The 16,311-nt window shown below is 43.2% G+C and overlaps 1 pseudogene; it reads right to left on the bottom strand.

The window, feature by feature from the left end:
* Nucleotides 1-1,488: 1,488 nt before the first annotated feature.
* Nucleotides 1,489-2,690, bottom strand: LOC136524311 (uncharacterized; annotated as a pseudogene).
* Between the last annotated feature and the right edge of the window lie 13,621 nt (nucleotides 2,691-16,311).

Below are 16,311 nucleotides of genomic sequence, written 5' to 3'. Positions count from 1 at the left end.
CTTTTGCACCAAGCTTCAAAAGGTGTTTGATCACCCATGATCTTTGTAGGCAGCCTGTTCAGCAAGTACACAGCATGCCTCACAGCTTCTCCCCAAAACCTCCCAGGCACACTCATACTTTTCATCATTGCTCTGGCCATTTCCATGACAGTCCTATTTTTTCTCTCAACCACTCCATTCTGCTGAGGTGAGTAAGGAGCAGTGAGATGTCTCCTAATGCCTGCCTTCTCACAAACATCCTGAAAACACTCTTGACAAGAACTCGCCACCCCTATCTGAACGAAGTGTATTGATTTTGTTCCCAGTCACATTCTCAACTTCAGCTTTATACTTAATGAAAGCATCTAGAGCCTGATCCTTAGTCTTAAGCATATAAACATAGCTCCATCTACTGAAATCATCAATCAAAAGCATGAAGTACTTGTTACCTCCTGCTGTCCCTGGAGTTATTGGCCCACACAAATCAATATGCACTAACTCTAGTGCTTTTGTGGCTCTCCACCTAGCCACCTTTGGGAATGGGACATGGGTCTATTTTGCTGTCAAACAACCATGACAGAGTTGTTCAGGATGCTCTATTGTCGGAATTCCAGCAGCCATGTTCTTCTGACTCAACTGCTTCATTGCTTTGAAATTTACATGTCCTAACCGGCCATGCCACAACCAAGACTGATCACCACTATCAACACTAGTTAACATGCAAACTGGTACTGTTGGTTTCAACTCAACTCTATACAGTCTGTTAACTGTTCTCATGACTTTTACTATCAGTCTAGCAGTGTTCTTATCAAAGACTTCCAACACATCATCATCCATCACAATTTTATGGCCTGTTTCAGTAAGCTGACCAAGACTCACTAGGTTACTGCGAAGTTTAGGAATGAAGTATACCTCAGGCAGTACCCACTGATCTCCATTTCTGCACTTGAACAGGATGGAGCCCTTTCCTTTGATCTCCACTGTTGACCCATCTCCAAACCTCACCTTTCCAGTGATTGATTCATCAAGCATCTCAAACTTCTCGGCATCTCCTGTCATATGATTACTGGCTCCATTATCAAGGAACCAAGTATCATTTGCAGCATCACCACCTCCTGTCAGATGCAATTCGGGCACCACTTTCCTCTCATTCAGATACACAGCAGTGTACTGTGCACCCATGGTCACTCGTGGCGTGAGCTTGAGCGACTCCGGCTCCTCCGTGATCGCAAGCATCAGCGCTGGCTCAACATCATCAGCTCGGACAAGGTGTGCTTCATCACCGCCCTTCTTCTCCTCCGGACAGCGATTGGCATAGTGGCCATGTTTGTGACATTTGAAGCACTGAATGTGGCTTTTGTCACAGCTTCCCGCCACCGTCCCTGCCCCTAGCATCACCACGACCGCTGCCGCCTCGACCACGACCTCTTCCCTCGGCCCCGGCCTCTCCCTTGGCTGCCGCCCTCCTGTGATCTCCCCTTCCCCTGAAGAGTCACCACCAGATCTCCTCTAGCGTGCTTCCCACTCAGCCTGAAGTGAGCAGCAGTTGGCCGCCCTCGACTTCCCGCTCCTGGCTCCCCGCTGAGTGCGCTCCTCGTAGGCTTTCAACCTCCCGATCGCCTCCTCGAACGGCAAGGTCTTCAAGTCATAGAACTGCTCGATGCCGGCCACCACGTTGATGAACCGTTCGGCACAGTGTCGAACAGTTTCTTGACGAGCGCAGCATCATCCAGCGTTCCCCCAAGATTGCCGTACTTGACTGACATCGCTGTCAGTTTTCTGGCATACTGGTCCAGGGGCTCCTCGTCCTTCATCTTCAACGCGTCGAACTCGCCTTTCAGAGTTTGCAGGCGCGCTTCCTTGACTCGATCCGCGCCCACAAATCTCGACTTGAGGCAGTCCCAGACTTCCTTGCCCGTCTTCTTCTTGGCAACTTGCATCAGCAAATCGTCCGGCAGACAATGGAGCAGATGCGCGCGAACCTTCTTGTCTTTGCCAGACAACGCCTACCGTCTGCGCCTCTGTCGTCCCCTCAGCCGGCTCCACCACCTCCCAGACTCCCTGATCCTCCATGATGGCTTGAAGTCAAATGCTCCAGCTGGTGTAGTTGGTCGCCGTCAGCGACGGATAGGCTAACTGCCCATTGCCGCCGACTCCCCCGCCGCGTGCACCGCCGCTCGCCGCTCCCCGCACTCCGATCTCCCATCTCCAAGAACAAGGAATCAACTTTGATGCATGATCAAGGCTCTGATACCAAATGTAGGCCTTATAGATCACAGATCACACATCAATTTAGGTGGCTATCCTATCAAGAATGAAGAACACGCGAGAATGAAAATGCGATGAACACAGAACACACAGATGGCAGAGCTATTTTCCTCTGATTGTTCTAGACAGTACAAAGGTGAACACATGGAGTTCTCAGGTGCTAACCACACCTTAACTTACGTACTAACACAAACATGAGTTAGCCTAGCATTTTTATATAAAAGTAATACACTTAACACAGTGATACAATGTAACTCAACACAACTGCCTACGAGTGCATGACGTGGGAATGTGCTCACCGTGTGCCCGACAACCCTGTCCTCTTTCAAACTCCAAATTGCCGCCCACTGCCTTGACTTGGATAACCGTTGCATCAACGTCACATACATGTGCACAATAACGATTAGCCCAACAACACCTGCAAGCAGCATGCATGGATCCATCGAGTAGGGTTAGAGTAGTACGTACTCCTCGTCACCGTTCTCATCCTCTCGACGATGGATCCACGGCTAGACCGCATAGCAAGATCATGGCTCTGCCATGGTGCCATTGGAAGGGTCACCAACTGGCAACTAGCCAACTGTTCCTACTACCCTCAGCTTGTAGTCGTAGACCCGGCTACAGCATTGCGTCCACCCTGCACTCTGTTTGTTCGCTACAGAGCGAAGGCTCCAAAACGGGCCGGAATATTCGCGGGCATAATCCTTCCAAGTTCCCAAACACCACAGGGGCCACACATGCATCAGTCCAGGCCACTTAAATGGCGCCCTAGCTACTCACACCACATGGAGCAGTGTTTTTTCTAACCAATGCCAATGGGCTTATTTGAAATTCGGCAAGTTTTGTGGGGACATAGACAGAGTGCATGCAGTGGTTACGGAGGAGTACTTTACTTTTGCAGTGGCAAGGAGCCAAGGACGGATAAAAAATTAAGATATGGCACAACTACGCTAATAATAATAAAGCTCCATGCCTCGATTCATGGCGGCGACGTAGCAAAAGCAATGCAGAAAAAGCCAGGATGCAAAGGAGACGACGATCATGCTGCAACAAAATTAAGCTATGGTACGTAGAGTAGAGACCCTACCTTGTCGTATGTGATCCTCACCGAGTCGCCGGTCACCATTTTATTTCTTCTTCTTCTTTATGTACAAATCCTATGTTACATGTTATAGAATTTTTGACCTTCAGAACCTTATAGCCTTGTAGTCCCTCCAGTCCAAATTGTAAGTCGCTGGATTCTAAGTACGTAGCTTTTGCTGTCACTAATAGAGAGAGCAGACCTTCGGTTCAGCATATTAGTCCTGGGTCCAAGTTTTATGGACATCGAAAGACCTTCAGTCCTGATTGGTAACACTAATTAACCAAGACTAAAGGGTCTACATCAGTCCTAGTTGGTAGCACCAACCGAACCAACTAGGACTGATGTAGACCCTTTAGTCTTGGTTTGCAACACCAACCTGGACTAAATGTACATTATGTTTACCTAGTAGAGTAAAAACGGAGGGAGGGAATACGTGTGGTACATAGCACACAGGCTGTCAGTTATGATTATGAACCGTCTTCCGTGATCTGAGATGTAATCAGCATATGAGCGGTGGTGGATATTTGGAGAATGTATGTTTAGGCCGAGATCGATGCCCATCTTCTTCCCCAGACACCAGAATCCATTGCCAAATTTCCATATAGAAAATCTAGGGTAGCTAGCGCTCTTGCTGAGATTTGAGAGTTGAGACCCTTGCAGGATATGACGCCTGACGGAGCCATCAGCTTGCTAGCAGCCATGGAGAAGTCATATGCTCCAGGAATTTCTGCACGGGCACGGCAGTGGAGGAAGAAGAAATAAAGCAAAGCTGGAAAGGGTTTGGTGCTGCATACCAGTAGTGCTTTGGTGGGAGGCAATCATGGCCATGGCCGGGGGCCAGCCTGCTTCCTGCTGCGCGCCTTCTGGTTTCGTGACTCGGCCCCAACTCCTCATAAAAAGCTCCCGCCCACGCAACGCAACAAGCTCGTCGTCGTAGACTTCTCCCTAAAGTTGTCGCGCGCACTCACGCTGCGCCGCTTCCACTAGCAAATATAATCGACGCGACTATCTGCCATGCTATTTGCTAGATTGCTAGTACAAGTTTGCGAGAGTCGTACAATGCACGTTATCTAGTCCTATAGGTCATGAAGAAACTTGCTATATTTCAGGTGTCTGAAATAGAGTATGTTTTCAGGCAACGATCTTCATCGTTGGTTTATGAGCATGTAATAAGGCTGCGATTAGCTTCATGGAGGAAAAAATCAAGGCAGGACTGAATACGGTATATCACCTAAGAACTCAAGCATCTGACCATCAGGTAAAGTACAGGATAAATTAACAAAGAGTATTGCACCAGAACAAACAAAATACTAGCATGCATTACATGCATGACTTTGGTGTGAGAGAAGAGTACTGTTGCAGCTTATAATCCACGATCGCGTATAAGCCGAAACGAACAGGCTGTTTGTGTGTACACATACATCTTGCTTGAGACACGCGAATGAAATAAAATTTCACATTCGAAACAAAAGCTCACGTGTAGTCACCTATGCATACCTACCTTTTTTTTGTTGATAACAAACATATATACCTACGTCTACGTACGTGTTGGTTCTCTAGGTGAGAACATATACATGCAAGGTGTGACTAGGGAGGATTGATGGAGAGGAGAGGACGGTCTTTTCCGACGACAAGCTAGCTAGCGTGACGACGACGTCGACCCTCTGCGAGCTCGAGGCGCCGCTTCCAGGCTAGCCACACCGAGAGCGTCTCCTTTTGGAAAGTAGCGGGCAGCAGGCCGGCCCCACGTGCGTGGATTTTGTTGATGGACTTTGCATTATCATATTGCCAGGCCTCTCAATTATTCTCCCCGCTTTCTTTCCCTTTTCTTTTCTTTTTCTGATAAAGAAGGATTTTGTTCACCAGCTAACTCTTGAAGGCCGGGAAAGGAGTATGTAGGGGAGAAGAGAACTCCATTCATCATCAGTGAGAATAGAGAAGGAATCACTATTAGAGAACAGACTTTAGAACGATGTTCTAATTTGGCATTAGTCTCGGCATTTTTTTGTCCCTGGGACTAAAGGACCCTTTAGTCCCGGTTGGTAATACCAACCGTGACTAAAGGTCCCTGCCCAACGGTCCTCCGCGGGGTAGGGATCTTTAGTCCCGGCTGGTATTATCAACCGGGACTAAAGGTTTACCTTTAGTCCCGGTTGGTAATACCAACCGGGACTAAAGCTTTTAGTCCCGGTTTGGGTGATGCCCCGGGAATAAAGATTAATCTTTAGTCCCGGTTTGGACCCCTAACCGGGACTAATTATCCCGGCCTATAATTCAGCTCATTTCTTCCTCCCCGAGCCCGAGCCATTGCATTCAAACTCACAGCCTCTGTTCTTCAGCTTGCTGTTGTTCTTACTCTCTCCCCCTCCATTGGTGTTGCTCTTCGATTTTGGAGGTAAGAAACTTAATCCTCTTATGTTTTGTCAGTAGCTTATCTCATTTTGCGATGTAGATGCATGTGTAACTTTATATGTTGGACTTTATTATGATTTTATGTCATTTTTAGCTCAAAATCACATGATGATTAGCATATATGTTTGGATAAACAAAAGTTAAATTAGTTCATCAAAATCACGCCTCGCTCGTCCTCGCTGGAGCACGCGCCATCCTCGTCCCCGGTGGCTTACGTGATCTTAGAATTAATTTTTCCATGAAATGAAAAACTTAGAAAATTGTAGAAAATCCGTACTAGTTGAACTTGCGGACCGTGTTCATCTCGGCGAGCATGTTCTCTGCCGAGCGGTAACGGACGTCAAGGAGGAGCTTTGATTCTACGAGGGAGAACGGCAACGGTCGTGGAAGACCGTGTTCCATTTCTCGTAGAATCGGAGCTCTTCCTTGGTCAAGTACGGTGCCGTCCGGTGGAGAAATGCTCGCGAGATGATCACGTAAGCAAGGTCAACTAGTACGGATGGTTATTTATTGAAACATGTGAAATCCGTACTAGTTTAGGTTAAATATATCATTTTAGAAAATATGAAATTTATACTAGTTTGCAAAAATAAGTATAGAAAGTAGATGACAACTGGTACCGGATCCTCGGCCTCTCGTTCGGTTGCGAAACGACTGAGGCCAAAACTCCCTCACATTATCTGCGGCAAGTGTAAGCAGAAGATTGTGATGGAGTACCGAGTCAAGAGACAGGGACCCAACAAGGGTCGTGTTTTCTATAAGTGCCCGGATCGCGATGTGAGTTTCTTACGCATTTTTTATTTATGGCTAATTGACCTGCTTTTCTTGAATATTTTTGACTAAATATTTTTTGGATTTAATTTCAGTGGAAGGGCAATGGATGCGATGGTTGGTACTGGGAGGAAGATTATGCTACATACGTGCAGAATTTGGGTGCGCTTGAGGTAGCGGCTGCTGCTGATGAGTCAGTGAGCCAGCAGGAGAAGCTTATTGATATTCAATAGAAGAATGATTTGTCTGTTTTAGTTGCGTACGATCACGAAATAATTATGTTACTGAAGTGCATTGTAGTTTTAGTTTGTTTAGTGATAGTTGGGATTGCTTACGTTGTAGCCAGGCTTAGTTAATTAATCAACCGTGTGTGTGTCATTTATGTTGTGTAATAAAATACTTAATTATGTTTAAGGTTTTCATAATTTGTCGTGTAATACAGATTATGTCACGCCATTGGATGTACAATGCCGATCGCCGCTCCCAAGACTTTATTGAGGGCTTGCACTATTTCTTAGGTGTGGCCGAGGCAAATAAGCGGGATGGTTTCATGTGCTGTCCATGTGCCCTATGTAAGAATTTAAAGGAATATTCAAGCTCAATGAGTCTTCATTCACATTTGCTTAAGTCAGGTTTCATGTCAAACTATATATGTTGGACTAAGCATGGAGAAAGCGGGGTAATGATGGAAGAAGGTGAAGGAGAAGATTTAGACATTGATGACATTATTGCTCAGTATGGTGCCTTTGATGATACTACAATGGGGGGAGATGAAGAAGAGGTAGCGGTAGAAGATGATCTCGGTGATGCTCTTGGCGATGCCATTCGTGATGCACAACAAGAATTGGAAAGTGAAAAAGAGAAAGTTAAGTTCGAGCGCATGCTTGAGGATCATAGGAAGTTGCTATACCCGACGGCCGAAGAGGGGCAAAAAAAGCTGGGTACAACACTGGAATTGCTACAGTGGAAGGCAAAGAATGGTATATCCGACAAGGCATTTGGGAATTTATTGAACCTCATAAAGAAGATGCTTCCGAAGCCAAATGAATTGCCCACCACTACGTACGAAGCAAAAAAGGTTGTCTGCCCATTGGGATTAAAAATCTAGAAGATACATGCATGTCCTAATGACTGCATCCTCTACCATGGCAATGAATACGAGAATTTGGATGAATGCCCGGTATGTAAAGCATCACGGTATAAGATCAGGTGCGATGATCCTGGTGACGTCGAGGGTGAACAACGTCCTAGAAAGAAAATCCCTGCCAAGGTTATGTGGTATGCTCCTATAATACCACGCTTAAAACGTTTGTTCAGAAATAAAGACCATGCAAAGTTGTTGCGGTGGCATAAAGAAGACCGTAAGGTAGACAATATGCTGAGACACCCAGCTGATGGGTCCCAGTGGAGAGCGATAGACAGGGAATTTCCAGAGTTTGCAAATGAGGCTAGAAACTTAAGGTTCGCCTTAAGTACAGATGGTATGAATCCTTTTGGGGAGCAGAGCACTAGTCATAGCACTTGGCCAGTTACTCTATGTATCTACAACCTTCCTCCATGGTTATGCATGAAGCGGAAGTTCATTATGATGCCGATCCTCATCCAAGGTCCGAGGCAACCTGGCAACGACATTGATGTCTATCTGAAGCCATTAGTTGAAGAACTTCTAGTTTTATGGAACAAACCAGGTGTACGTGTCTAGGATGAGTACAAACAAGAACACTTTGACCTACGAGCAATGTTGTTCGTAACAATCATTGATTGGCCTGCTTTAAGTAATCTTTCAGGTCAGACAAACAAAGGATATAATGCATGCACACATTGTTTTGATGACCTTGACAGTATATATTTGAAAAGATGTCGAAAGGTCATGTACCTTGGCCATCGTCGATTCCTTCCTTTGAATCACCAAGTAAGAAAGAAAGGTAAGCATTTTAAAGGTAAGCCAGACCACCGAAAGAAGCCTCATAACCGAACCGGGGAAGATGTACTCGCAATGGTCAAGGATGTGAAAGTAGTATTTGGAAAGGGACAAGGCAGCGAATCTGTTCCCAAAGATGCTAAGGGGCACGCACCCATGTGGAAGAAGAAGTCCATCTTTTGGGAGCTACCCTATTGGCAAGTCCTAGAGATCCACAACGCAATCGACGTGATGCACCTGACAAAGAATCTTTGTGTGAACCTGTTAGGATTCATGGGTGTGTACGGGAAGCCAAAGGATTCACTTGAAGCACGTCAGGACTTGCAGGGCATGAAAGAACGAGACAACCTTCATCCAGAGAAGACAGATGATGGACGTCATTACTTAAGTCCTGCTAGCTACACGCTTAGCAAAGAAGAGAGGGATAGCATGTTTGAATGTCTAAGCAGCATCAAGGTCCCATCAGGATTCTCCTCCAATATAAAGGGTATAATAAATGTGCCAGATAAGAAATTCCTAAACTTAAAGTCCCACGACTGCCACGTGCTTATGACGCAATTGCTTCCAGTTGCTTTAAGAGGAATTCTACCTCCACATGTACGTCTAGCCACCGTGAAGCTATGTGCATTCCTCAATGCAATTTCTCAGAAGGCAATCAATCCAGTGGAACTAGCTACTCTACAGAATGATGTGGTTCAATGTCTTGTCAGCTTTGAGTTGGTGTTCCCTCCATCCTTCTTTAATATCATGACACACCTCCTAGTTCATTTGGTGAAGGAGATTAGTATTCTTAGACCTGTGTTCTTACATAACATGTTCCCCTTCGAGAGGTTTATGGGAGTCTTGAAGAAATATGTGAAAGCCTGTTCTAAGCCTGAAAAAGCATCGCCCAGGGCTATGGAACAGAGGAGGTCATTGAGTTCTGTGTTGACTTTATTCCTGACCTTACCCCGATTGGCGTTCCTGAATCGCGACACGAGGGGAGACTCAGTGGTAAAGGAACTTTAGGGGAAGAAAACATATATTGGCATGGAAGACGATTATTTCAATAAAGCACACTACACAATTCTTCAGAACTCATCATTGGTGCATCCGTACATCGAGATACATAAGGAGTTCTTACGATCCAAGTTTCTAGGGAAGACTGAAGCTTGGATTAGGCGTCAGCACATGGAAAGTTTCAGGGGTTGGTTGCGAAAAGAATGTCAAGGCGATGACAATATTGATGAGCAACTGTATTTATTGGCTAGGCAACCATCATGGCATATCCTCATGTACCAAGGGTACGAGATAAATGGGAATACATTTTACACAGTTGTCCAAGATAAAAGGAGCACCAATCAAAATAGTGGTGTTCGCATAGATGGCACAGATCCAAATGGGAATATACAAATATATTATGGCCGCATACAAGATATATGGGAACTAGACTACACACCTAATTTTAAAGTCCCTTTGTTCCGGTGCCAATGGGTGAAGCTGACCGGAGGAGGGGTAACAGTCGACAAAGAGTATGGAATGACAACAATGGACCTCAACAATATTGGGTACAAAGACGAACCATTCGTCCTTGCTGCCGATGTGAGTCAGGTGTTCTATGTGAAAGACATGTCTACAAAATCAAAGAGAGGAAAAACCGAAGACATCAACTCAATGATCAATGAGCCAAAGTGCCACATAGTTCTTTCTGGGAAAATAAATATAGTGAGAATTGAAGACAAGTCAGACATGTCAGAAGATTATGAAAGAAATGTCCGAATTCCACCCTTCATAGTGAAGAAAGATCCAAGCATCATGTTAAATGATGAAGACACTCCATGGTTACGACAAGATCATAACCAAGGGTCATACGTCAAGAAGAAATTCATTGTTGTGCCCGCATGATACAACGATGCATGTTTAATATATTATGTTTTAGAGACGGATATTATGTAATATGTTATGACTTCACAATTGTTTTTTCATCTGAGGTCATTTAGTGTCTCATTTGAGCAAGTTTGACCAAGTTTGTTAAACTCAAAAAGATCTACAATTATTGTTTTGGTCAACTTTCCATTTGAGAAAGTTTGGACGGTTCAAATTTGTGATTTTTAAATTTCAACGCCTACAAACTAGTTTTCGGGACCCTAGATTGTCTCAAATTGAAAAGTATTGAATACCAAATTTGTTAAGCTCATCAATATCTACAATCCTTATATAGGCCATTTTTTCATTTGAGAAAGCTTGAACAAAATGTAGTTCAAATTTCACAAGTGTGTGACATAGTTTTAGAAAGTCTATATGAGATTCAAGAAGTTGTGACTAGTGTTTGATAAAAATCTCTCAAATGGGAAAATGAGCTATGTAACAACTGTAGATCTTGCTGAGATGATCAAACTTGGTATTCAGAGTTTTTTCATCTGAGGCCATTTAGTGTCTCATTTGAGCAAGTTTGACCAAGTCAAATTTGGTCAAATGAAAAAACAACACTTTGATTCTAGTATTATGAACTCTAAATGACTTCAAATTGAAAAGTTTTGAATACCAAGTTTGTTAAACTCAAAAAGATCTACAATTGTTGTTTTGGTCAACTTTCCATTTGAGAAAGTTTGGATGGTTCAAATTTGTGATTTTTAAATTTCAACGCCTACAAACTAGTTTTCGGGACCCTATATTGTCTCAAATTGAAAAGTTTTGAATACCAAGTTTGTTAAGCTCATCAATATCTACAATCCTTATATAGGTCATTTTTTCATTTGAGAAAGCTTGAACAAAATGTAGTTCAAATTTCACAAGTGTGTGACATAGTTTTAGAAAGTCTATATGAGATTCAAGAAGTTGTGACTAGTGTTTGATAAAAATCTCTCAAATGGGAAAATGAGCTATGTAACAACTGTAGATCTTGCTGAGATGATCAAACTTGGTATTCAGAGTTTTTTCATCTGAGGTCATTTAGTGTCTCATTTGAGCAAGTTTGACCAAGTCAAATTTGGTCAAATGAAAAAACAACACTTTGACTCTAGTATTATGAACTCTAAATGACTTTAAATTGAAAAGTTTTGAATACCAAGTTTGTTAAACTCAAAAAGATCTACAATTTCTGTTTTGGTCAACTTTCCATTTGAGAAAGTTTGGACGGTTCAAATTTGTGATTTTTAAATTTCAACGCCTACAAACTAGTTTTTGGGACCCTAGATTGTCTCAAATTGAAAAGTTTTGAATACCAAGTTTGTTAAGCTCATCAATATCTACAATCCTTATATAGGCTATTTTTTTCATTTAACAAAGCTGTAAAACAAAAAATACTATATTTTCTTTATTTTTATAGGTTCAACAAAAATTTCCTGTCAATTTTGGTAAAAAACCGAGACAAAATTGAAACATTGACGTTACAATAATGTGATAATAAATTTCCTATCGAATAATAATAGTTTTATTAATTTTAAGTTATAAATATATTTTTGCATTAACGAAATACTTAGTATTAGTAACATTTATATTCTATATTCATAAAAGAAATTAAAAACTTTAGGTTACAAAATTTTCCTATTTACAATAAATAATTAGTTAATCAATTGTATTTTTTAAAATAAATATTGCAAAGTATTGAAGTTGCTATGGAATTAATTGATTAACCTAGTATTAAACAAAATCAAAATCTCAGGCCTTTCCAATTACGCTGGCGGGTTGCCAAAATTTTCAGGCCTTCAGTCCCGGCCCAGACCAAGAACTGGGACTAAAGGGTTGGCGGCAATTTCAGTGCCCGCCCAAAAATACCTTTAGTCCCGGCTGGTAACACCAGCCGGGACTAAAGGACATTTAGTCCCGGCTGGTTAGACCAACCGGGACTAAAGGGTTGCCCCCCGGTTGGTCTAACCAGCCGGGACTAAATGTCCTTTAGTCCCGGCTGGTATTACCAGCCGGGACTAAAGGGTCCCGGCCTATATATATCGAACGTCTGTTCTGTTCATCTTCGATCTCGCCTTCGTCGCTCAGCCCTGCCCGGCCGCGCCATTCGCCGTCGTCGAGCTCGTCTGTGCCGCGCCACCGTCGTCTACCCCCGCCCGGCCACGCCATTCTCCCGGCCCGCAACGCCGCATCCCGTCTCCGCCGCCGCACCCGACCACACCCTCCGTCGCCGACGCTTCCCGCGCGCCCACCGTACGGCCTCCGTCGAGTACTCTGCTTGATCTGCTGCATGCTCTCGATCGGCCATGCTTTTTAGATTTTTTTACAAAGTCTCGGCTGTATGTTAGATTAAAATGTATTAAATTTTAATTAGTAGTTTATTATTGTTAGTTTTTTAGTTATTTCTTAGGTAGTTTTTGATATATTAGATTAAATGTATTAAAATTTAATTAGTATTTTATTTAGATAGTTTTTTTAGATAGTTTTTTATTATAGTTTTTGATATATGTTAGATTAAAATATATTATCTATTACTAGTTTATCTAATTTCATGTTAGATTTATTTAATTGGATTTAGTAATTATATATTCTATCTCTCTATATATATTATATCTAGAGAGAGATTCTATATGTATACATATGTACTTAATTATTTCTATATGTATATATACATGTACTTATTTTCATGTGTTGAGAGAGAGAGAAAATTGTATCTAGATAAGAGACATTCTATGTGTATCACATGCATATCTAGACATATGCACTTATTTCTATGTGTTGAGAGAGAGAGAAAATATATTGTATCATTATATGTGTATATATATACATGTACTTATTTCCATGTTTTTGGATCGAAAGTGTTTTTGATTCGATTCCAAAGCCTATACCTTATTATTGTTTATCCTTATGAAATATTATGTGTTATTATATTTAATTGGATTTAGTAATTCTATATGTGTTATCACATGTACTTATGTTATGTACCATAGTAATTCTATCTATGTGTTATCTTGAAGATACAAATGGCTGCTCCTGGATGATAACTTGAGTGATGACATAATGGCGGATATTATCAACGCCGGCACCAATGTGGATGTAGATGACACGAGTCAGTACTTTGCTGATTATGAGGATATCCTGAATATGCCGGTGGTTGAAGATCAACAAATTGTCGTGCAAGAAAATACTGGCGAGGTATATTCGATTATCTATCATCTCTTATAGATGCATGCGTACGTATATTTGTTGTTAATCGTTGTGTTTCTACTCATGTAGCCGGTCTCTGGATCTACATCAACCACCGACAAAAGTAGGAAAGTCCGAGGGCCAAAAAAGCCATTAGAGGGCCATTTCATAATATCAGAATTCGACACCGACACCGGCAAACCATTGGGACCACATGCTCAGACATATGTCAATCAATGTGGGTTCATTGTAAGGGATAGGATCCCAGTTAGTGCTCGTGAATGGAAGCAGAAGATATCCGCTCCTAATGTTAGTTTTGTATCTGATCATGACAAGAACCTAGCTTGGAGAGATATCACTCAGCATTGCACATTACAAGCAGATGATGCTTTGAAGGAGCTAGTGAGGGATTGGACAATGAAGAAGATGGCAACATTGTTCCAGAGTTGGAAGAAGACATTGTATAAAAAGTTTATCTTGAAGAATGCTACGCCGAATTTCAATGCTAATGGCGTTTGTCAAGTTGGAGTCCCATTGGGATGCCTTCGTAGAATACAAGACATCTCAAGACAGTGAGGAACATGTGATGAGGAATCGGCAGAATGCCCGACAGAAGCAATACCATCATCGCATGGGATCAGGTGGTTATAGGAGTGCTATTCCCAAGTGGCAGAACCTAGAAGCAGAGATTACTGCCAATGGAATCATACCTGAAACAATAGAGAAGAACTGGCCTCAACGCACGAAGAATTGGTTCTACGCTCATGGGGGAAGCCTAGACCCAGACACTAGCAAGCTAATTTTCGGCCAAAAAATTGAGAGAGCAACACAGAGACTAGCCCGTGCTAGGGAAGAAGCTAATAGTGGTGTTTTCAAGCCCAACAGAGAAGGATGAATTGACATATGCCCTAGAGAATCCCGAACACGGTGGTCGAACAAGAGGCTATGGGGCGGTTCCGTGGCTACACGCATTCCCAGCAGACAAGGATACCTACAGAAGCCACTAGAGAAAGAAGGATGAGGAGGCAGAACGAATCCGTGCATTGGAGCAATTTGTTGATGAGTCACGACAAGCATTGCTTGAATCACGTGAACGAGAAAAATCTCTTGAGGCAAGAATGCAGGAGGAGGTCAAGAGGCAAGTGCAGCTAGCAATGAGTCAAATGCAATCGCAATCAACGCCGAGAGTCACCATTAGCCCTGTTGGTCAGATGAAAAGCAGTTGTGCTTCTACGGAGCTGCTAGTTATTCAAGACGACGCTGGGTTGCGCTTCCCTGTTGATGACATTATCGAGCCTCTAACAACATGTGAGCTGCACATTCTAGATGGTAATAATGCATCAATCATGGTGGCTGTCGGGGTTGTATCTCCAATAGACCGAACGAAGACACCAAGAATCCATGGGTCAGTTATTCAACCTGGATATGCTAGCGTCTCGGTCGATAGAGTGCTCAAAGGTTACAGCAATGTTCCTCTTGACATTGAAGGCGGTGAATGGGGAGAAGACACTAGGAGAAGCAGAGAAGACATTTATTCAATGGCGCAAACGCTTCATCATCATTCCTGGGGCGCCACCGCTTCCCCTACCTCACCCTAGGTACGAATGAAAGTGAATGAAATATTATTTTCCATTAATTTTCTATTGGCTTCAAAAATAATTGACACACAACTTGTTTTTGTAGCAGGGTCTCCCCCCAGCCTAGCCTAATCATTCATTCCCCATCTCATCACAGCGTCGCGGGGGGCGAGACGACTTCATCCCCACGGCGATCGCCAACTCCTACACCGGCCCCATCGCCTCCACAACGATCTCCAACTCCTACACCGGCCCCACCGCCTCCACAACGATCTCCAACGCCTCCACGCCGATCTCCACCAACACCGGCCACATCGCCTCCACGCCGGTCTCCAACACCTGCCCCCACCCCCTCCACAGCGACGCACTACAAAGACGTCTAAGGTCCCGGCGGCAAAGAAGACCCCGAGAAAAAGAGTTATTTCTCAAGAAATACTTCCTGAAAAGACTGATGAGCAAATAGCAGCTGAAGAAGACAAAAAAGTGAAAGATTTTTTTATAGATACCAAAAACAAGAGTCAAGCGAAGCTTAAGGAGAAGCCGTACTTTTACCTACCACGAGAGGTGCTGAGGCAGAAGGTCGATGCTCACAAGAAAAAGATGATTGAACTTCGTAAGCCTTCGCCACTATCAGACTATGACCGCTCCCTCGTGAAGTCACATGATGCAGGTAAGAAAAGGAAAAGAGCATCAGGGAAGGATGTCCCACAGCTCGGACAACAGAAGCAACCAATGCAAAATCTTGTTGTTGCTAATGAATATGGTTCCAACATAGAAGTCTATCGACCAGACAACTCTGGAGAAGTGTCGGTTCAAGCCCTTAATGCTTTTTTTAAAGATACTGGTTTAACCTTGGATCAATTGACGGGCAAAGCTCCAATCCAGAACCTAGAAGTTGATACCTGGAAGACTTATAAATATGGCAAAAGTCTGTACAACCCTGCGGCTCTGAATGAATTGGGTACGCAAATGTACTTGCTCAACAAGTGGTACATGCAGGCGTGTGGCAGGGGTGAGCAGTGGATCTTTGTCAGATTTAGAGACCATCATTACTTCCGTGGCGATGACATCTTACATATTAGTTTCGAAGAATTGCATCAACTATTCCACTTGGACGCTCTGGACAAATCAATCATTAGCTCCTTTTGTTTGTAAGTGATTCTTACTTTTATTTAATAAACTCACTTCCATGCGTACGTGTATATAATTATCCTCACATGTAACTT

The sequence above is a fragment of the Miscanthus floridulus genome, chromosome 18, assembly GCF_019320115.1.
Source record: "Miscanthus floridulus cultivar M001 chromosome 18, ASM1932011v1, whole genome shotgun sequence".
NCBI lineage: Eukaryota > Viridiplantae > Streptophyta > Magnoliopsida > Poales > Poaceae > Miscanthus > Miscanthus floridulus.
Note: the sequence above shows the minus strand (reverse complement) of the source record. Positions and strands in the feature narration are given on the sequence as shown.